Source organism: Schistocerca americana, chromosome 2, assembly GCF_021461395.2.
Source record: "Schistocerca americana isolate TAMUIC-IGC-003095 chromosome 2, iqSchAmer2.1, whole genome shotgun sequence".
NCBI classification, from domain to species: Eukaryota; Metazoa; Arthropoda; class Insecta; order Orthoptera; family Acrididae; genus Schistocerca; species Schistocerca americana.
The window spans coordinates 641647182-641670591 of NC_060120.1; the positions used below are offsets into that span (position 1 = coordinate 641647182).

General features: G+C 47.7%; 2 non-coding genes across 2 annotated transcripts; both read left to right on the top strand.

Moving 5' to 3' along the window:
* The first annotated feature begins 5742 nt into the window (after positions 1 to 5742).
* On the top strand, positions 5743 to 5824 carry Trnas-gcu. Its single transcript has one exon. It is a non-coding gene; the product is annotated as a tRNA-Ser (tRNA).
* A 761-nt stretch (positions 5825 to 6585) lies between these two features.
* Trnar-ucu lies at positions 6586 to 6667 on the top strand. Its single transcript has one exon. It is a non-coding gene; the product is annotated as a tRNA-Arg (tRNA).
* The last annotated feature ends 16743 nt before the right edge of the window (positions 6668 to 23410 follow it).

Consider the following 23410-nt stretch of genomic DNA (forward strand, 5'->3'; position numbering starts at 1 on the left):
AAGAATTTTACGTTAAGCACCCATTTCGGATCACACCTTCTACATGCGAAACGCCACTCAGTAGTAGCAACGGAACGTGTATGTGGCAGATAGCATCTGTAAGAAATACGAAACTAAACCGCCTACCAATTGGAAGGACACAACATTCGATAGCGTACGTCTTTCGAATCAAACACCATCTCAAGATCTAAAAACGAATCGAAGTTTGGCACCATGGTGGTGTTTCGGAACGGTGCGTTCTCATTCATATTTAAGTGCTTACTTCTTGCAGTCATTTTATCGTATCGATCCTATAATACCCCCAACTTGTCGCCTTTCGACAGTTTGCTTTCCGTCCGGCCGCCATAGACGGAAGCGATCTGATAGGGCCTGGCTCCATCGCCAACAGCAGGAGCCTCTGGTCTCACAATTCGGCTACGAAGAACGTGGTTTGCTCTTCGAAAGAAACTTGAAAGCAACATCAGCGATGAGGTCATCGAAGGTGACAAATAATTGTTGCGAATCGAGATAATCGCGTAGTTCCAGTAGTCGTTATACCTAATGCACAGGGTTCGAATCCCATCCTCGTCGAAGAATTTTACGTAAAGCACTCGTTTGCGGTCACTCAATCTCCGTGCGAAACGCCACACAGTAGTAACAACGGCGCGTGTACGTGGCAGATAGAGTGTGTATGAAATACGAGACAAAACTGCCTACCAGATGAAATCGCACAACATTCCATAGCGTATGCCCTTCGAATTAAACATCATTTCGAGATCTATAAACCAATCAAATTTCGGTTCCAGCAAAGAGTATGTTGGTATTTGCGAACGACGAGTTGTTATTTATATTTAAGTGCATACCTGTCGCAGTCATTTTAACGTATCAAGCCTATAATAATCCATCTACGATGTTTTGAATGCGTTTTCGAATCGACAAATGCCTTCTTTCGGCAAGCACTCGCCAAAGACACAGCTGCAGTTGCAGCAGACGAGGTGGCCGAGTGGTTCAGTCCGGCTTTCGCCGCCGTGCAGTGCGGACGTGTTGTTATTTCCGCCTGCGGAGCGGGCGCGCTCGCTGTTGTTTACATTTCAGCGGCCGTCACTAACGTGTCGCTTACGTGCACTAGAATCATGGCCAACCGTTTTCGAAAATCAACTTTACGTTTCAACTTTTGCAACGACTACGCACGACCAAAGGCCTTGGAAGTGGAACGTTTCCTACGCGACGTTGCTAAGATCCCAGCTTCTGACATCTTGGGCATCCATTTGTCCATATTAAGCAGTACTGTGTACGTCAAAGTCGTCAATGACGCGGTATGTGAAAGAATACTTCGTGACACCAACCATGGATTACGCTTTTGCCACGCCGACGGCAATGTCGGAGCGGTCACTGTCGACCATGCCGGCTTAGGAATGCGCACCATACGAGTTTTCGAACTCCCGTTCGAGCTTCCAGCGGAAGACGTTATCGCGGCTTTCCGCCCCTATGGCACTGTACATGGCCACACTGCCGAACGCTGGGCGCAATTGCAAACGTACTCTGTTCTTAACGGTGTACGGCAGATCACCATCGACCTCCATCGCCACGTGCCATCTTACCTGCAAATTAGCGGGTGCCGCGCGGTTGTCATATACGACGGCCAACCCAAGACCTGTTCCGGGTGCGGCAAAGAAGGCCACCTCAGATCTGAGTGTCTTCAGCGACGAATCACCCAATTGCCAGCCGCTACTGTGGCACCTCCGGCTCCGACGACGGTTTTACCGATCACCTACGCATCGGCGCTCTGTTCTCCTCCCACCGGCCGCCGCCCATCGTACCATGCACCGGTGACCCTTCCAGCTGCTACGGATACCGCTGGGGCCGACGCGTCGCGCTCAAAGCCTGACGCTACTCCGGCGCCACTACCAACAGCGACGACTTCCGACACCCATCCGCCTGAACATATGGACGCCCCTTCATTTGACGTTCCCGCGACGGCCTTCCTCTCAGAGCGACGCGACTCCCTCCCGTCTTCCGACACGGAGGGACGAATCCGCAAACAACGTTCACCTAAGAGGCGCAAGAGGAGGCGCCGTACGGTCTCGGAACGAGACAGATCACCACCCCCCGATGCTCCAGAAGCCGTCCGACCCGACGAGGCCTCGGAGAACCTACACGACGATATGAATGACGACAACATGGCGCCGACTGTGGATACGTCGATGCCTACTCTACTGGCTCGCTCAGGTGCTCCTGAACCAATGGACTCCACAGATGCGACTGCCGCCGAGACGTCCTCAGCCCCTACGACCGAAGTGGAACGTACGACCATCACAACGACAACGCCTTCAATGGTGTGGAGTGAGGACGTCGATGAGGAGCCGGACCACACGCTGGGGACAGAGTTACCCCAGACGGAAGCATCGTTACGCCGCTGACAATGCCGTCAGGTGGCGTACGGCACGACTCACCGTTGCCTCGTCCCTCTTCATCCTCCGCCGGTGGAGTTCCCCTCCACGGCGGGTTACGGCTCCAAACCTACCGAATAGCGACGATCAACACTAACACCATTAGCTCACCCGTGAAACTTCAACTGCTGCGAGAGATGATATGGGCGTCGGACGTCGATATCGCACTACTACAGGAAGTACACCTGGCCACACTACCAGACGTCGCGGGATATAACACTTATCCTTCTCCTGGTGACCACCTGGGACGCGGCGTAGCCATCTACGCCAGAGAAGGCATTCCAGTGGCCGATATCACATACCTTCCATCTGCCAGAGGCATGGCCGTCACCGTCATGGGGACGCGTATCATCAACATTTACGCTCCGTCAGGCTCCACCCGCAGACGCGACAGGGCCCTCTTCTATTCAAAAGAAATTGCTCCTTTGTTTATTGGACGCTGCGACCATTACTTGCTTGGGGGTGATTTTAATTGTGTCTTGCACCCTAAAGATCAAGTGCCCCACTACAACACCTGTCAAGAACTGCGTCTTGTCGTCCGAGATCTGTTGCTCCGCGACACTTGGGAAGTTCGGCACGGCGACGCGCCTGGACATACTTACCAGACGAGTCACTCCGCGAGCCGCCTTGATAGAATTTACGTCTCTCGGGAACTCACACCTGCAGTCCAAGGTGCAGAACTTTGGCCCCTGGCCTTTTCGGACCACTGTGCCTACATCTGCAACATTCTCTTCCCCAAGCAAGTGGTCTGGCGTAGTCGTGCACCGTGGAAGCTAAACACCTCCCATCTTCATGATCCCGAATGTCTTCAACGTGTTACCGAGACATGGGCCACCTGTGAACGTCGCTTACCTAAATACTGCACGACCTTGACCTGGTGGCTAGAATGTGCCAAACCTGCCATTCGACGTACTTTGATTCAGTATGGAAAGGAAGTTGCTATGTGGCGCCGGCACACTACCGACTATTTCTACGCCGTTCTCCGCGACCTGGGCGCCCAACCGCCCACCCCCGACACCCAGAGGGAACGCAGCAGGATTAAGGCGCAAATTGTAACTTTGGCACGCCGTAGACTGCAGGGGGCTATGGTGCGAACCCGACGACAAGATTCGGCGGAACAAGAACATCCGACCATGCATCATATAGCCTCCGATAGGAAACATCGACGACGACAACTCATCACCGAGATCACCACCTGTCGCGGCCAGCACGTCACTTGCCAGGCCGAAATCGTCAGTGCCTTTGTCGACCACTACCGCACAATGTACCAGGAGGAGACTACCAACAACCACGCTGAGGAGTCTGTGTTACCACACGTAACTCGCACCCTCACCAGCGACGAAGCGGACGAGCTGCTGGAGCCCATTACGCGTGACGAAATCCACGATGCAATCAAAAAAGGTGCTCTGAATAAGTCACCTGGTGTCGACGGATTGCCGATAGAATTTTATCGCGCTTTCTTCACACTAATGGCATCACGGTGGACAACGATGTTTAATGAACTGCTGACGATAGGGAACGCCGTACCGCCGTCCTTCGTCACGGGAATTATTATACCCATCCACAAACCGACACCAGGTGTGACGACAGCACATTACCGTCCCCTGACTCTGCTTAACGCAGACTGTAAAATTTTTACACGCCTACTGGCAACGCGATGCCGCAAGATCCTGCCTAGCATTCTATCCCCGGAACAGACAACTCCGGGCGGCTCAGTTAATATACAAACGGCCACAGGAGAATGTTGCGATTTAATTGCACTGGTAGCGGCGTGCAGACTCCGCACCGCAGTGGTTGCCATTGATTTTGACAGCGCATTCGACAAATTGCGGCATCTTTTTCTGTTCTCAGTGATGAACCGCATGGGTTTTCCACCAGCCTTCATCGACGTGATCCGGCGCCTGTACGGCACCGCCGAATCTCTGATTCAGGTTAACGGCCGTGTGGCGGGACCAGTGGCGATCCGGCGTTCCGTACGGCAAGGCTGCCCACTTTCGACCCTACTGTATGCCATAAGCCTGGAGCCACTCATCGGGAGTCTGACGAGCCACCTTTCTGGTCTCACTTTGCGACAGCACAGTTTTCGGTGTCGTGCGTATGCGGACGACCTCCTCCTCTTGATCCGCTCACGGAGTGAAACACACACGGTACTTGATTTGATATCAACGTACGGCACTGCAGCGGGCAGTAACATGAATATGGCTAAATCCGCGGCGATGCCCATTGGACGCGGCCTCTCACACGAAGACTTAGCACCTCTCCCGTGTGTACAACAACTACGATATCTTGGTATCATTTTCACCTCCACCGTGCGCCGCTCCGCTGCCATCAATTTTCGGCGTGCACTCCAAACTATCCGCACGACGGTGCGACAAAATCTTCTCCGACGACTCGATTCTTTACAACGTGTCCAATACCTCAATCAACATGTGGCGGCCAGAATGGTCCACATCGCACAGGTCCTCCCGCTGCCATCAACTATTGGACGCAGCCTCCAGGCTGCCCTTGGATACTTCCTTACGGCCGGTACGATCTTTAAGGTCCGCTGCGACACGCTCACCCTTCCCCCGCGAGCAGGAGGCCTCGGCCTTATCAATGTGCGACTCCGAGCGGCGTCCTTGTACATGTCCACCATGCACAAGCAGTGGCACGGGGGCACCTCCCTTACGCGCAGCTTGCTGGAAATTCTTGTGCCCGCGACCATAACACCACCAGTACCAGTCGGACACATCAAGCACCATTTGACGCACATTTCTGATTTCATCGTCGACTTCAGTTATGCTCACACACACTTACCGACCACGCGTTCTCCTCGACCTGAAGATTTTTACACCCCTCTCCTTCGTTCCATATCCAGCAACAATATCGAACTGAGACATCCGTCCACGCGGTTCATATTTAAGTGCTTACTTCTTGCAGTCATTTTAACGTATCGAGCCTATAATACCCCCAACTGCAACATCAGCGATGAGGTCATCGAAGGTGACAAATAATTGCTGCGAATCGAGATAATCGCGTAGTTCCAGTAGTCGTTATACTTAATGCACAGGACATTTCTCATTTGCATTATACAACGCTACACGACGATTCGGTGCTTATTTCTGCAGTAAGTAAGTGGGCCGACTACTTTCCTCCGATGGGATACCGACGTGGACAGATGCCATCATTAAATGATTCATGAGTGGGAGCTTGGTCAGCTGCACTGCAGCAGGGCATTACAGCGTTAACACCAGCCACAGTACGATGCGTTTTCGAATCGACAAACGACTTCTTTCCGTAAGGACTAGCGAGGGACGCAGTTTCCGATGCGTCAGACGAGGTGGCCGAGTGGTTAAGGCGTTGGACTGCTAATCCAATGTGCTCTGCACGCGTGGGTTCGAATCCCATCCTCGTCGACGAATTTTTCGTAAAGCACGCGTTTACAACGGCGCGTGTACGTGGCAGATAGCGTGTGTATGAAATACGAGACAAAACTGCGTACAAGATGAAAGCGCACAACTTTCCATAGCGTATGCCCTTCGAATTAAACATCATTTCGAGATCTATAAACCAATCAAATTTCGGTTCCAGCAAAGAGTATGTTGGTATTTGCGAACGACGAGTTGTTATATATATTTAAGTGCATAAATGTCGCAGCCATTTTAACGTATCAAGCCTATAATAATCCATCTGTAGCACAGAAGCGATTTGGTAGGGCCTACTGGAGAGACTTGACTTTGCAGACATCCGTCGCCAGTGGCCGCCCAAACACCAAGCTCCATCGCAAACAGCAGGCCAATCTTGGGCTAGGGGGATCGTCAAAACCTTGCTAGCAATATCAGTGTAGCGTATCGAGCTGTACGTTTCGTTGCAGTAAGTCGTGGAAAAGGATGCACAGCACCTTTGTCCTTTGCATTAGACGACACTGCGACACTGCATGTCGATACAATGCTTATTCCTGCAGTAAATAAGTGGGCCGGTGATTTTGCCCCGATCGGATATCGACGTGGACGGATGCTGTCATTAAAAGATTCGCGAGTGGGAGCTTGGTCGGCTGCACTGCTGCTTAGCATTAGACGTTAACAGCGGCCCAGTACGATGTTTTGAATGCGTTTTCGAATCGACAAATGTCTTCTTTCGGCAAGCACTCGCCAAAGACACAGCTGCAGTTGCAGCAGACGAGGTGGCCGAGTGGTTAAGGCGTTGGACATCTAATCCAATGTGCTCTGCACGCTTGGGTTCGAATCCCATCCTCGTCGATGTATTTTACGTAAAGCACGCGTTTGCGGTCACTCCCTCTCCGTGCGAAACGCCACACAGTAGTAACAACGGCGCGTGTACGTGGCATATAGCGTGTGTATGAAATACGAAACAAAACTGCCTACCAGATGAAAGCGCACATCATTCCATGGCGTATGCCCTTCGAATTAAACATCATTTCGAGATCTATAAACCAATCAAATTTCGGTTCCAGCAAAGAGTATGTTTGTTTAAAGCCAGGCCGCCATCTACAGAAGCGATTTGGCAGGGCCTACTGGAGAGACTTGACTTTGCAGACATCCGTCGCCAGTGGCCGCCCAAACACCAAGCTCCATCGCAAACAGCAGGACAATCTTGGGCTAGGGGGAACGTCAAAACCTTGCTAGCAATATCAGTGTAGCGTATCGAGCTGTACGTTTCGTTGCAGTAAGTCGTGGAAAAGAATGCACAGCACCTTTCTCATTTGCACTAGACGACAATGCATGTCGATACAATGCTTATTCCTGCAGTGAATAAGTGGGCCGGTGATTCTGCCACGATCGGATATCGACGTGGACGGATGCTGTCATTAAACGATTCGCGAGTGGGAGCTTGGTCGGCTGCACTGCAGCTTGGCATTATACGTTAACACCGGCCCAGTACGATGCTTTGAATGCGTTTTCGAATCGACAAATGTCTTCTTTCAGCAAGCACTCGCCAAAGACACAGCTGCAGTTGCAGCAGACGAGGTGGCCGAGTGGCAGTTCCGCTTGCGATGCCGTGCAGGTCGCAAGTGTTGTGCCTTCGCTCCGCAATAGCGTGTGCAAGCTGTGACTACTTTCTTTGTTTACGTTATTTGCTAGACTTGCTGTCTTGTGCTTCCGTCACTTCACTTCGCTTTTGGTGTTTTGTGTCGTTCTGTGTTAGCGGTCTCGACCGTTTAATAAGTGGATATGTCGTCCAGGTTGTTCCCAAGGAAATGTACTCTGTGTTTCGAATTTGACAAGTCTACACGTCATGTTCAACCGAGTTCCATGGAAGTTCACGATTTCATAGTGGATGTCATTTCTATTACGTCTGACCAGGTTCATACTGCCTATTACGACACCGATCTCTACTGTTTCTTCGTCAGGTTGTTAAACCCTGTGTTACTGGAGAGGATTCTGTTAAAACATGGTAGCAGAGCTGAGTTCCGTCATCGTGACGCCTCGGTGAGTACTGTTCTAATATCCAATGCTGATGTAGAATATAAAAATGTCCGTGTGTACAACCTGCCGCCGGAAGTTGAAAACTGTTATTTACGTGAGATTTTGACGAAGTATGGGGAGGTCAAGCAAATCCGTAACGAACGTTGGTCTAGTCAACATCGGTTACAGTGTTTTAGTGGCGTCCGGTCAGTCGAAATGCACGTCAAGCAAGATATCCCCTCCCATCTTATTGTTTGTGGGTATAAAGTTCATGTCACGTACAGTGGGCAACCAGGCACATGCTTTATTTGTAATGAAACTGGCCACTTGCGTACGAACTGCCCTAAACGTGTATTTGTTCTCAAAAGTACTTTGGAACAGCGTCAAAAATTGACATTGGCCGATCGTGTTAGGGAGGCACCAATCACGGACATCGAACGCCCTAGTGATAGTGAAATATTGCCCCCGGAGCCTGGTTTGCCTGTTGCCGACTTTCCACCCTTTCCTTCAAAACCGGTTACAGATACGCCTGCTTCCAAATCTGACGTGCAGCTGCTGAGCCACAAACGGCGGAGAACGTGTGATGATGATAGTCCGGACGAGGATCTCCAGGAATTAGAACACGGCGTCCCAAAAGAGATGCCTGTTACGGTTACTGACTCAAGTATTTCTGAACGGTCGCACGCAGCTGTCGACGCTGCGGCTATTGACGTCATTCCGAGTGACGTACAGGCAGCTTTGGCACAACAACAGCCGAGCACGCCGACTGAAGTCGCGACGTCACCACAGGCCGAATCACAACAAGCGCGTGCTCCCGATAAGCATAACGAGGATGGCAGTACTTGTGTACAAACTGCAGGAAGTCACAGTCCGTCTACACACAAACACGAAGTTCGTGCTAGAGACAACAAACAACCTTGTCCACCTACTGAGTCAGTTCTTTCTGCAGATCAGATGGCTGAGGCGTCACATCACGTTATGGACTGTGAAGTCACTCAGGACCCTCCCACACCTCCGTCTGCCGATGTGTTCCCTAGCAGAGCACGTAGTAGGACCAAAGTTCAACCGAACGTTAACGCAGTACGGAAGAAAAACAAACCAACGACACCCAAGTGACTGTTCGTGATCCTCCCGACAATGCAGACCATTCCAAAGTTTCTATGCCCTTGTAATGCGACCAGTGTTGTTTAGTGATCCTTTCCGTACCTCACTGTACTAATGGCACAAGCGTACAAATTCGTCTCCCTGAACATAAATAAGATTCGATCTGATCTCAAAATTGCGGCCCTACAGCAGTTTCTATACGAATCTGACGCTGATATTGTGTTGTTACAGGAAGTTACTGTTTTGAATCTCTTCATCTCTGGTTTTAAAACCATATCAAACGTTGCTCCTGAGGAAAGTACAGGTACCGCACTTTTAATACGGGAAGGTATTCCAGTTGGGGAGATCGAGTTTTTAGATTCCGGTCGAGGAGTGAGCTGTAAAATTTTTGATGTAACCCTTTTTAACTTATATGCTGGACACTGGCTACAGGAACTTTCATTGAGTGAGATAAGAAGCTGTGTTTATGTTACGTTTATTCTTCGAGCAGCACATCTACTATGCCCAAGGGCGAAGTCTTTTCGTTGTCATTTTCACCATTCCAATTTATTTTCAAAGAAGGTTAAGGGTTTCATTTTTCATAAAAAAATCAAAAAATAAAAAAAAAAATAAAAAAAGAATGAAAAATAAAAAAACGTGGTTAAGGCGTCAAAAGAAACAGGGAAAAATAAAAAAAAGTGGCGCAATTGGTTAGCGCACGGTAAAAAAAAAAAAAAAAAAAGAAGTGGTTAAGGCGTCTGACTAGAAATCAGATTCCCTCTGGATCAAAAAAAAAAAAAAAAAAAAAAAAAAGTGGTTAAGGCGTTGGACTGCTAATCCAATGTGCTCTGCACGCGTGGGTTCGAATCCCATCCTCGTCGAAGAATTTTACGTAAAGCACGCGTTTGCGGTCACTCCTTCTCCTTGCGAAACGCCACTCAGTAGTAACTACGACGCGTGTACGTGGCAGATAGTGTGTGTATGAAATACGAGACAAAACTGCCTACCAGATGAAAGTGCACAACATTCCATAGCGTATGCCCTTCGAATTAAACATCATTTCGTGATCTATAAACCAATCAAATTTCGGTTCAGCAAAGAGTATGTTGGTATTTGCGATCGACGAGTTCTTATTTATATTTAAGTGCATACCTGTCGCAGCCATTTTAACGTATCGAGCCTATAATAATCCATCTGTTGCAGTAAGTCGTGGAAAAGAATGCACAGCACCTTTCTCATTTGCACTAGACGACACTGCATGTCGATACAATGCTTATTCCTGCAGTGAATAAGTGGGCCGGTGATTTTGCCACGATCGGATATCGACGTGGACGGATGCTGTCACTAAACGATTCGCGAGTGGGAGCTTGGTCGGCTGCAGTGCAGCTTGGCATTAGACGTTAACACCGGCCCAGTACGATGCTTTGAATGCGTTTTCGAATCGACAAATGTCTTCTTTCCGCAAGCACTCGCCGAAGACACAGCTGCAGTTGCAGCAGACGAGGTGGCCGAGTGGTACTTTCGAGTCGCAGCCTCGGTGCGGGACGGACGTGTGGCGGCTGGCTTGGCGTCTTGAAGTAAGCAACGGCTGTTTGCTGTCACGAGGTTAGTCGCTTCGTTACCTTTGCGAGTTAGGTTATGTTTCCTGATTTCAAGATAGAATTAACGCGATTACTGTCATCAGGAAAGACACGATTAAATTTACTTTCGACCGAAATTTCTTGAGGCCTAAGGCATATGAAGTAAAACAGTGGTTACTCGATGCTGTTAAGATTACTGGCAATGACATAATAGGTGTGCATTTATCGTTCGTTTCAAATGCGTCTTTTGTGAAGCTGACCAACCCAGATTTGTGTGTCTCTATTATGGATAAGTGTGGCGGAGTACTGAAGTTTAAACATTCCGACGGTACAGTGAGTGATGTTTTCGTCTCACACACCGGATTAGGCATACGTACAATTAGGGTCTTTGAGTTGCCATTTGAGGTTCCTGCAGAGGAAGTTAATACAATCCTTCGACCGTATGGCCGTGTTATTTCGAATATTGCTGAAAAATGGTCGGAGCCACATATGTTTCCTGTCCTGAATGGAGTCCGCCAAGTTAAGATAGATCTTCAAAGGCACATACCGTCATATGTAAATGTATGTGGACACCGCGCCATAGTTATCTGCGACGGTCAACCCAAGACATGTGCATTGTGCAACTCACCAGAGCACATACGCAGTGAATGTAGCAAACGGCGTGTCCCACAGCTACCGACCGGGGAGGTTGCGGTTCCTGGCGCTGCTGTCAGCCTTCAGTTAACGTACGCGGCTGCCACGTACGGTCGCAAATCTGCAGAAACGTCAACAGTTGAGCACGTGGAACAAGTCGAAGCACTGGCGGCCGCCACAACCGCCACAGAGTTGGCCGCCTCTGTGGATGACCAAGCAGCTGCTGTTAGGCCCTCTTACGCCGTCACAACTGCGATATGTGATACGGAAGGCAGACAAACAGAACTGCGGGAGAGGATACAGTCATGCAACGACGTAGGTACTGAACAGCCGTCTTCGGACTCGCAGCGGCACGAAGAGCCCCAAGAATATACCAAGTCACCGACGGAAGTCGACAAACAACTCGACCTCCCGCTAGACGCACAGGGCGAACGAGCTGAAAGGCTGTCGCGTGATGGCGACGCTGGTGTCCGTAACCCAGTCGTACACCACCCGGAAATGCAAGGAGGCCAAACTCCGGAACCCCAACCGACAAATGCGGACGTGAAGGAACCCCCAACTGATGCTCTTAGAGAAATTAACGCGAGGAACTCTGAGACAACGACAGAACCGCTCTCACCACTGTCTTCTTCCACCGAACCACCAGAACATTCGCCTGACTTGTCTCCTACGGGATCCCTGTGGAGGAGGAAGAAGTCAAAAAAGCGTCGTTTGGCACACCAAGTGGCAGAGTCTTTGGCCCCAGCTCTCAGGGAAAAGCTGAAACATCTACAGAACAAGGATCAGAAGGCAGAAGATCTGGAGCCAGCAGGGACTACTGGGCACCCAAACAGAAAGGAAAGGCAAGAAGACCCGGGGGGTGAACATCACCCATCGCAAACTGGAATCACGACCAAAGTTCCAGGATGTGGTTCATTGCCAGGTCACCTCGCACGAGCATCACCAGTCAATTGGGCGGACGATGACGCAGAACAGGGTGTCGATAACATGGACGGTGACCCAAGTCAAGAAGAAGACCTTTTTTATTAATAGAGTTGGCAAGATCGCCTTGAGACTAAACGAGGGACTGATGACGACAGACAGATTCCATATGAAAGTATTATGCAGTCAATAAACTTACCTGAACTATCTGGCACATGCTCCAAACTTATAATGTGACCACATTAAATATTAACAAAATTCAAAATGCCACTAACATAGCCGCACTTCAAGATTTTCTCTATCAGTCGGACACCGATATTGCCCTTTTACAGGAAGTGCTCATTCGAGACCTTCTTATCCCAGGATTCAATGCTATTATAAATGTGGCTCTTGAACATAGTTGTGGGACGGCTATTCTTGCCAGAGAGGGCATCGAAATGACAGACATTTGTAAATTAGACTCTGGGAGGGGCATTCGGTGTAACATCCATAATACAGCTATTATAAATGTTTATGCACCATCAGGCAACAATGCACGAGAAGAAAGGGCCACGTTTTACAAACGTGATATCTTAATTTTACTTCAGGACAATCCTGCTGATGTTTTGCTTGGAGGTGACTGGAATTGCGTACTCAATGACAAGGACCAACGGCCAAATTTTAATAAGTCCGAGGAGTTACAGTATCTGGTGTCGCACATGAAATGGTCAGATGCTTGGGAACTGAAATTTCCTACATTGGTCAAATTTTCTTACTTTAGTAGCAGGTCGCAAAGTAGGATTGACCGATTTTATGTCTCATCTACTGTAGAAAATGATGTTGCTGGCGTTGAAGTAATACCTACCTTTATTTCCGACCACCTAGGCGTAAAGTGCAGCATATGGTTAAGAAAACAGTCGGCTTACTGGGGCAGGCCCTTATGGAAACTGAATATAAGCATGTTATTGGAGGACGCCTTAGCTGCAGAAATACAAGAGACTTGGCGGGCCGCCTCACGAGTGCGTCACAAACATCGGTCCAACGTTGAATGGTGGACCGCTGTGGCGAAGAAAAAATTAAGGGCGACTCTGATAGCGTTTAGCAAGGAGAGGATGAGGTGGATAAGAGACACAACAGAGTTCCACTACGCCTGCTTACGTGATCTTTACAAGGAGCAAATGTCCCAGGACTTCTTAATACAGATCAACAAAACAAAAGCAGCGCTACTCAATATTAAGAGATCACAGCTAGAAGGATTAAAAATCAGGTCGCACTCACATAGTATCGTGGACGACGAAAATGCCTCAATATATCACCTCTTACAACACGCCAAACAAAGGCGACGAAATTTTATAGGGTCCCTCAGAGCCGAAGATCAGAGAGTCCTCACCAACCAGAAGGACATGATCGACGAGGCGTATCGATTTTACAATACCCTATATAGTGTCAGTCAGATAGACGACAATGCTGTACGAGGCCTCTTATCATCAACAGGCCTAGAGAACACTATAACGGAAGAGGACAACCGCAACTTCTATGCTGACCTCACCAAGGATGACGTTTTTGACGTAATTAGGTGCTCACCTTCCAAGAAGTCACCAGGTCCAGATGGGCTGCCACTGGAGTTTTACCGAACGTACTGGCACATTATAGGCAATGCATTCACGGACATGATAAACGAAATTCTTCATGGGGAGGATGTCCCAGTGGCCTTCAAACAGAGCATAACAGTGTTACTTCCAAAGGGCAGTACCACAGGTTTAAAGGATATCACAAAGACACGGCCCATAAGCCTATTGAATTCTGACTACAAAATCGTAGCTAGGGTTCTTAAAGAGAGACTGCAACCGATTTTAGGAAAGATCATCGGTAGTCATCAGACTTGGTTTCCAGGGCGCAGTATCTTTACAACTGTAAGTGCGTACAGGGACATAGTTTCCATTTTTGCAAATACAACAGCAAATGGTGGTCTGGCTTTTATAGACTTTAGCAAGGCATTTGAGAGGGTCAATCATGAATATCTTCTGAAAACCATGACCTACATGGGGTTTTATGATGGTAATGTGAACGTTTTAGCCAACATCTTAAATGGTTTAACAACGAAAGTAACTATTAATGGTCATCGCACTAAAGATATTCCCGTAGCCAGTGGAGTCCCTCAGGGGAGTCCATTGTCAATGATGTTATACGTAGTTGCCTTGGAACCACTTTTAAGGCGATTAGACGACGTATTAGAGGGCATGCTAGTGTCAGGCATGAAACAGGTGACGAATGCATTCGCAGATGACGTAGGAGTGATAATTCGCAGCGCCGCAGACATCGCAAGGTTAACAGATAACTTGCAGTCGTACTGCACCGCATCGGGTGCGAGAATCAATGACACGAAGAGCGTTTTTCTAAATCTGCACGGACTATCTGACGTCACCATCACTTTGGCGAAGAGTGTGGACCGGCATACTGCCCTGGGAGTTACCCTCTACAGCAGCCCTCTTCGGATAATAGCATCTAACTGGAGAACTGTACTCGACAAGATATGTGGCGCGCTCACTTTAAATCATATGAGGGACGTCAATATCAAGCAAAAAATTAGGTTGATAAACTTAGCAGATTTATCCAGAGCAACTTACATCGGACAGATTTTGCCAATACCCAAAGGAATAGCTAAAGCGATAATGTCCACCATATGTAGACACATTTGGCATGGGAACATCTTTCGAGTTGCTGTGGACACGTTGACTTTACCACCCGAAGAGGGAGGCCTCGGTCTCACAGATGTCCACAAAAGGTCTATTGCCTTATTCCTTAAGCGGTCTTTGCAAGTTGTCGAAAGTCAACCAGACGGTCTGACAGCTAAATTATTCAACTTTTTCAAACCACAAAGCTTCCAACCGCCGATAGATATAAGTCCGATTAATTATAAATTAAAACATATTAGGTTTTTCTACTTTGAATTAAGCTATATGAGGTGTATAGTACGGGATAAACGCAAGAGAAACTATTGCTATATATTCAATAGTTTACGAACGGCGGCAAATTACAATAAGACACAGGCAAAGAACCCAAACCGCGACTGGAAAACTATATGGAACAACATTAACAACAAGTTACTACCAACGGAAGTTCAGGTTGCATGGTACAGAGTGGTGAATAATGTCATTAGTACTAACGAGAAACTCCATTCCATAGGTCTCAGTGACACAAACACTTGTCAGAAATGCAACGAGACTGACACTTTGGAACGCCGCTTTGTCTGCAAAGGGTGTAAATATATTTGGGAAGAAGTAAAGCAGCAGGTCGCCTTTCTGACCCGCAGCGATGGGAGAGAGCTAAATTTGAATCTTATTTTCTTCCCAGAAAAGGTACATTTCCTGCACCAAAACATAATGCAATATTATGGCTTCTTGGGAACTACTTTAGTTACATTGTCAATTCGAAAGGTGACGATAATATCATGGTTCAAATGGCTCTGAGCACTATGGGACTTAACATCTATGGTCATCAGTCCCCTAGAACTTAGATCTAATTAAACCGAACTAACCTAAGGACAGCACACAACACCCAGCCATCACGAGGCAGAGAAAATCCCTGACCCCGCCGGGAATCGAACCCGGGATAATATCATGGAATACCGGACATATCTCCGGGAGGAATACTTCAAAATACACCACAAACAAGATCACAAAAAGAATTTTGGAAATATGTTAAGAATCCTGTTCCACAAACAGGGAGTAGGTTAAGATGTCCCAGTATCAATCATCCCCAGGAAGAAGCGAGCTAAAGTAGGGGACTGCTGGTGAGGGTGAAGTACGGTGGGGACTTCGTGTGCCCCGTGGCCGCTACGGTAGCCGTGAAGGCCTCATCAGAGCCCCGAAACAGCTATGCTTACGGCGGTGTCACTAATAGCGGCTGCATTTAGAATCAAAGTTCATGCTTTTCCCGAAGTGGATCTTCAAATTAATTTCCTTCTCTCATTTAAAAAAAAATAAAATAAAAAAATAAATAACTAAATACAATAAAACATAAATAAAAATAATAATAATAATAATAATAATAAAAAGGGTAGAAGAATGCTCGCTTCCCATGTGGGCGGCCCGTTTTCCTTTTCATGGCCACAGCATCGTGTTCCTTTTTTTCCAAAAATTAAAAAAAAAAGAAATAAAAGAAAATTGATAAGGCGTCGGACTTCGGATCCGACGATTGCAGGTTCGAATCCTGTCACGGTTTAAATAAATTAAAAAATAAAAAAATTAAAAAAATTAAAAAAAGTGGTTAAGGCGTTGGACTGCTAATCCAATGTGCTCTGCACGCGTGGGTTCGATCCTCGTCGAAGAATTTTACGTAAAGCACGCGTTTGCGGTCATTCCTTCTCCATGCGAAACGCCAGTCAGTAGTAACAACGACGCGTGTACGTGGCAGATAGCGTGTGTATGAAATACGAGACAAAACTGCCTACCAGATGAAAGCGCACAACATTCCATAGCGTATGCCCTTCGAATTAAACATCAATTCGAGATCTATAAACCAATCAAATTTCGGCTCAAGCAAAGAGTATGTTGGTATTTGCGAACGACGAGTTCTTATTTATATTTAAGTGCATATCTGTCGCAGTCATTTTAACGTATCGAGCCTATAATAATCCATCTGTAGCGAACACCAAGCTCCATCGCAAACAGCAGGACAATCTTGGGCTAGGGGGAACGTCAAAACCTTCAAGCAATATCAGTGTAGCGTATCGAGCTGTACGTTTCGTTGCAATAAGTCGTGGAAAAGAATGCACAGCACCTTTCTCATTTGCATTAGACGACACTGCATGTCGATACAATGCTTATTCCTGCAGTAGATAAGTGGGCCGGTGATTTTACCCGATCGGATATCGACATGGACGGATGCTGTCATTAAACGATTCGCGAGTGGGAGCTTGGTCGGCTGCACTGCAGCTTGGCATTAGACGTTAACACCGGCCCAGTACGATGTTTTGAATGTGTTTTCGAATCGACAAATGTCTTCTTTCCGCAAACACTCGCCAAAGACACATCTGTAGTTCCAGCAGACGAGGTGGCCGAGTGGAAAATAGTCGCCCGTGCAATCAACACGCGAATAATGCCACTCACTGCAAAATTCATTGGACGTCAGTAGACATGTGCCTTCGTGAGAACTGTATTACAAACGGCAGCTTTTTACCGGGATATCATTGCTTTAACGAACGCCAGTAACGTGAAGTGTGGGCTGATCTTTCTGGACTTTTTTAAAGCCTTTGACCTCGTCACTCACGAGTACCTCCTTGAAACCGTGAAAAGATTCGGTTTCTTGCAGAACACTATTGACATGATCAAAAACATGGCCCTGGGGATCAACGCAAGACTTTCTGTCAACTCACAACTAACCCAACCGATTCAAATCAACAGAGGGATTCCACAAGGCAGCCCTTTGTCCATGTTACTTTTTGTTCTTTCACTCGAACCTCTGTTACTCCAACTGCAGGCGAAACTCACAGGGCTAACACTTTCAGGAGAAAAAACTGTCGTAGGCGCCTATGCCGACGATGTGGGTGTGGTTGTCCGCAATGAGAATGATGTCACCACTTTAGCGGCTCACCTCCAGCAATACTGTTTGGCGTCGGAGGCTAAATTGAATGACAAGGAAAGTAAATTTATTAACCTCTGTGGCCTCCAGCATTTGCGAGTTGGCTACGCTCAGGAAGTCAGCGTCCACAAGGCTCTCGGCATCATATTGACGGCGTCCTCTTTAAAGATGGCGGCGGCAAACTGGAGGGAAATTGTGCGTAAACTTACCGGTGCTCTCATTGACAATTCCCACAGAAGCCTCAATCAATTTGAACGGATCCATCTGGTCAACTCCTGTATTTTATCAAAAGCCTTCTACACGGCGCAGCTCCTGCCACTGCCTGCCGTCATTGCTAAGCAAATTATGTCGAAGGTAACCAATTTTATTTGGAGAGGGGAAATTTTTCGCGTGTCTGCCAAAACTGCGACACTCCATCCCCAGAATGGAGGGATGGGATTAGTAGATATCAAGGTGAAAGCGATGGCTCTCTATGTTAAAAGGACGGCCGTTATAATTAACAATGATCCTTCTGGCATTACAGCGCAATTATTCACTGCCGTCAGGCCGCTAAGTCTTGATCCACCGCTGAATATTCAGCCCATCAGTTATCGGCTAAAGCATATCAGAGATTATTACCTTTCACGGAGCTACATCAGTAAAGAGGTCATAAACTCTCAACATTTAACTGCACAAGCCATAATAGCGGACTGGAGACAACACGAAGGAAAGAATCCATTGGCAACGAAGCTCGGTGGCATGAACTGGGATATCGTATGGCGCAATGTCAGTTCCAGTGTCCTCAGTTCCGATGCTCGCACTGCCTGGTACAAAGCCATCAATGATGTGATTAACACGAACGAGAGGTTACATAAAATCGGGCTCAGTGACACCCCTCTCTGTCATCGCTGCCAACTGACGGATACAGTTATCCACCGTTACACCTGCGGGGAACGTCTCCAGAACTGGGTTTGGCTTCGAGAAAAAATAACTCTTATTACCAGGACTAGAACCGCCAATGTTTCGTCAACACTACTGTCTCGTTCCGATGTGCAATTTTATCCGCAGACGAAAAACAATGCAGTTTTGTGGTTGCTGGGCACCTTTTCCAGCTACGTCTTTAATAAATTTGGCGGTGACAATTATTTGGAATTCAGGATGTTTATGGCTATCGAATTCGCCAAAACATGCACGTACCCGAATCATGGGAAACTCTTCGGCGACATGCTTAAAATAGCGTTTCATCGCATGGGTATCGGATAGGTCAACTGAGTGTGAAGGGGTGAGGCCGGGCCGCGGGACACCAGTAGTGCCGTGAAGAGGCCCCACTGCTTCTGTGTCGCGTCCTGACTCCCCCTCACACTGGGTCCTTCACTGACTCGCTGCACACTGGCTACAGGAACTTACATTGAGTGAGATAAGAAGCTGTGTTTATGTTACGTTTAATCTTCGAGCAGCAAATCTACTTTGCTCAAGCGCGAAGTCTTTTCATTGTCATTTTCACCATTCCAATTTATTTTCATAGAAGGTTAAGGGTTTCGTTTTTCATACAAAAAAAAGTGGTTAAGAAAAAAAATAGCTCAGTTGGGAGAGCGTTAGACAAATTAAAAAAAAAGTGGCTAAGGCGTCGGACTTGAAAAAAATGCAAAAAAAAATAAAAAAAAGTGGTTAAGGCGAAAAAAAGTGGCTAGGATACCTGGCTTTCACCCAGGAGGCCCGGGTTCGATTCCCGGTACTGGAAAGTGAATTTTCTGGGCTGAGATGAGAAAATTTTTCACGGTCGTTTTTCGTCTTCGTGGTGTTGCTGCTCTGGGTCCCAAGTGTAAGGTGAGAGAAAGTCAAGAAAAAGAGATACATGTTCACGTGAATGGCGGAGCCGTTTTGAAGGAATAGGAGATGGTTTTGCGGTTTTGGACTGCTGATGCGGCAGTGTTGCATCGCCCGTTAGCTCAGTGGGCTATAGCGTCGTGCTAGTAACGCGAAGGTCATGGGTTCCATCCCTTCACGGGCCCTTCCATTTTCTCCCCTAATAGGAAATGCTGTCTCCTGCGAGACTCTGCCAGGCAGATTCTAAATGATGTGCACATCCAGCTAGAAGTCTGAACGTTTCGCTAAGGGGTTGCCAACGGCCAGCTCACTTTCGATTAATGAAGTTAAGCAGAGGTTTGCGTGGTTAGTGAGTGGAAGAGTGATCGTCCAGGAACTCTGCGTACTATTGGACCCTTTCATTTTCACCCCCACCCTCCCCCTTTTGTGCTACAGTGTTGATGTGCTATGATACCTCCCTAAGCAATTTAAATTACGTTAACGAACATATTACCCAAAATTTAACGAGGTTGTTTGCAAAAAGAGCGAAAGGAAAGTGCAAGAACGACTTTGGCAATAACAGAACCGAACGAATCCACAGATAATTTATCAAATGTCGCAGATAAAACTGTAGCGAAGCAGTGAGATCTCCGAAATTTGTAAATGAAAGTTTAGCTTTTCGTATTGAAAAGGAAAAGTACTCTTGATTACCTTATTTCTCGCTGCCGCTTGTCGTACTTCTCCTGTCATATCGGCCCCACCGCCGAGCGGCAGTCGGGCTAAGTCGACAGACGGTAAAGCGAAATCAACTGAAGGACCCGCCCACCTAGCCTGGACAAGGCGAGAGACGAGCAGATTCCACCTGCGCCGCGACTCTTGGCAATAAAATAAGAATAAAAACAAAGTGGTTAAGGCGTTGGACCGCTACTCCAATGCGCTCTGCACGCGTGGGTTCGAATCCCATCCTCGTCGAAGAATTTTACGTAAAGCACGCGCTTGCCGTCACTCCTTCTCCGTGCGAAACGCCACTCAGTAGTAACAACGACGCGTGTACGTGGCAGATAGCGTGTGTATGAAATAAGAGACAAAACTGCCTACCAGATAAAAGCGCACAACATTCCATAGCGTATGGCCTTCGAATTAAACATCAATTCGAGATCTATAAACCAATCAAATTTCGGCTCCAGCAAAGAATATGTTGGTATTTGCGAACGACGAGTTCCTATTTATATTTAAGTGCATACCTGTCGCAGTCATTTTACCGTATCGAGCCTATAATAATCCAGCTGTTCCCGCCATCTTCATGAGCGATTTGGCAGGGCCTACTGAAGAGACTTGACTTTGCTGACATCCGTCGCTAGTGGCCGTCCAAACACCAAGCGCCGTCGCAAACAGCAGGACAATCTTGGGCTAGGGGCACGTCAAAACCTTGCAAGCAATATCAGTGCAGCGTATCGAGCTGTACGTTTCGCTGCACTAAGTCGTGGAAAAGAATGCACAGCACCTTTCTCATTTGCATTAGACGACACTGCATGTCGATACAATGCTTATTCCTGCAGTAAATAAGTGGGCCGGTGATTTTGCCCCGATCGGATATACATGGATGGATGCTTCCATTAAACGATTCGCGAGTGGGAGCTTGGTCGGCTGCACTGCAGCTTGGCATTAGACGTTAACACCGGCCCACTACGATGTTTTGAATGTGTTTTGGAATCGACAAATGTCTTCTTTCCGCAAGCACTGGCCAAAGACACAACTGTAGTTCCAGCAGACGAGGTGGCCGAGTGGTTACGAAGTCGCGCCTGAGACACCGTGCTGATCGGACGTATTAAGTGCTCCGCTCCGACACGTGTTTACAAGTCGTGATTACTACTTAACTTTCTCTTTGACAGTGAAGTGTTCTGATTTCGTGTATATTTATCTCGAGTTTGATTTTCGTTCTTGTGTTATTCTAGCGGTTCAACCGCTAGCTATAGTTTGCAATGTCCAGGTTATTTCCGCGAAAGTGTACACTTCGTTTTGTTTTCGACAAGTCTACCCGTTATGTGCAGCGTAGTTCCTTGGAAATACATGATTGGATTGTGGATGTTATTGGGATTACCTCTGATCAAGTGCCCACTGTGTATTATGATACTGAGCAATATTGCTTCTTTGTAAAATAGCTGAATCCTGTGTTACTGGAAAAGATTATGACGACACACGGAGGGAGATCTGTTTTTCGGCACCGGGACGAGTCTGTAAGTACTGTGTTCATTTCCAATGCCGACGTAGAGTATACCAATGTGCGTATCTTTCACTTACCCCCTGCAGTAGAAAATTGTTATCTGAAGGAGGTTCTGTCTAAATTCGGGGATATTAAGCAGATTCGAAACGAACGGTGGTCGAACCAGCACAGGTTACAATGTTACAGTATCGTCCGATCTGTAGAAATGTATATAAAGCAAAATATACCCTCCCATATTACCGTTTGTGACTATAGGGCTCACGTTACTTACAGTGGCCAACCTCCCACATGCCATATCTGTAATGAGAGTGGTCACTTGCGTCAGGACTGTCCCAGGCGAATGTTTGTGCTAAAGAATTCGCTGCAGCAGCGTAAACGGCTTACGTTGGCTGATGTAGTGGCGGATAAACCTATGATAGAGCGTGAGGTCCCTAGTTCTGACGTACCTTCGGAAGAGCTACAAGAAATTCGCCCTGAAGAGTTTCCAGCTCTGGTTAGGAGAGATAATGGTGCTAAGCCACCGGCGAAAGTCGATGCCACGACTAATAAGAGGCGTCGAACTTGTGACAGCCGTGACTCTGATGATGACACATTCAGTACGCACGAGACCGCGGAACCGGACGTACGGTGAACCGCTTCGGACGCAAAAGTTATAACCGGTGCAGCGATTGTGGACGATTCTTCTACCGCAATTTCAAGCGCCGCTACTTCCGTAGATGCCGTTCAGTTACCACAGGCTCATGTCTCAGAACTTCCGCAACAGCACACTAAGGACGGTCAACAAGTAAGTGTGGCTCATGTGTCTGCTGGCAGTACACACATCGAGGCTCGCTGTGATGGTATACAAACACTGTCTCCAAGCGCGGACGGTACACAACACGTGGCAGCCACTCCGGCCCTGGCCTCGGAACAAAGCTAATGTCAACAACTCCGCGACGGTATACAAACACAGCAGCCCGGGACTGTCAGTGACACCAAACGGCTTCGGGCAGCGAGTGTTGCCAAACAAGCTGATAGTGAAAGTGGTGGCTCAGCTGATCGCTCGCCAGAGGGTTCGGCGCGTCCGCTCCCGGCGCAAGATGTGTCAGGAGAGAAGCTTGACATCACCCAAGACCCTCCCACGCCTCCGACTGCAGCGGTGCTGCACAGTGTCCGTCACAGGATCCGAGTACCACCCAATGTTAATGGTGTCCGGAAAAAGAGTAAAAACAAAGACGCAAGAGAACAACTCAGTGACGTTCCAGACACGAATTCCGCGGCCGCTACTAAGATGGAATGGCATGGAGATGTGGACAATTAAAGGCAGTTGATCCCTCTTTCTCTCAGACGTCCTGTTATTATGTCCCAGGTCTATACGATCACGACCCTCAATATTAATAAAATCAGATCAGAAGTGAAACTGAATGCATTAAAACAATATCTATGTGAGTCAGGAACTGATATAGCACTTTTGCAGGAGGTGTCCATGCCACATTTTACTCTTCCTGGGTTTGTAGGAATTACGAATTTTTCCCCGGAAACGACCGTGGGGACCTCAATCTTAATTAGAGAAGGGATTCCAGTTACTGAGATTGACAAATTGGAATCGGGTAGAGGGGTGGGGATCACCGTTTACGGCGTCACCATCATCAACTTGTACGCACCTTCTGGCAATACCTATAGAGCAGAACGAGCTACTTTTTTCCAGGAACATATACTCTATTTATTTAGGAAAAATCCCCGACGCCTTATCATTGGTGGTGATTTTAATTGTGTCTTATCCCGGAAAGATCAGTCCCCAAATATTAA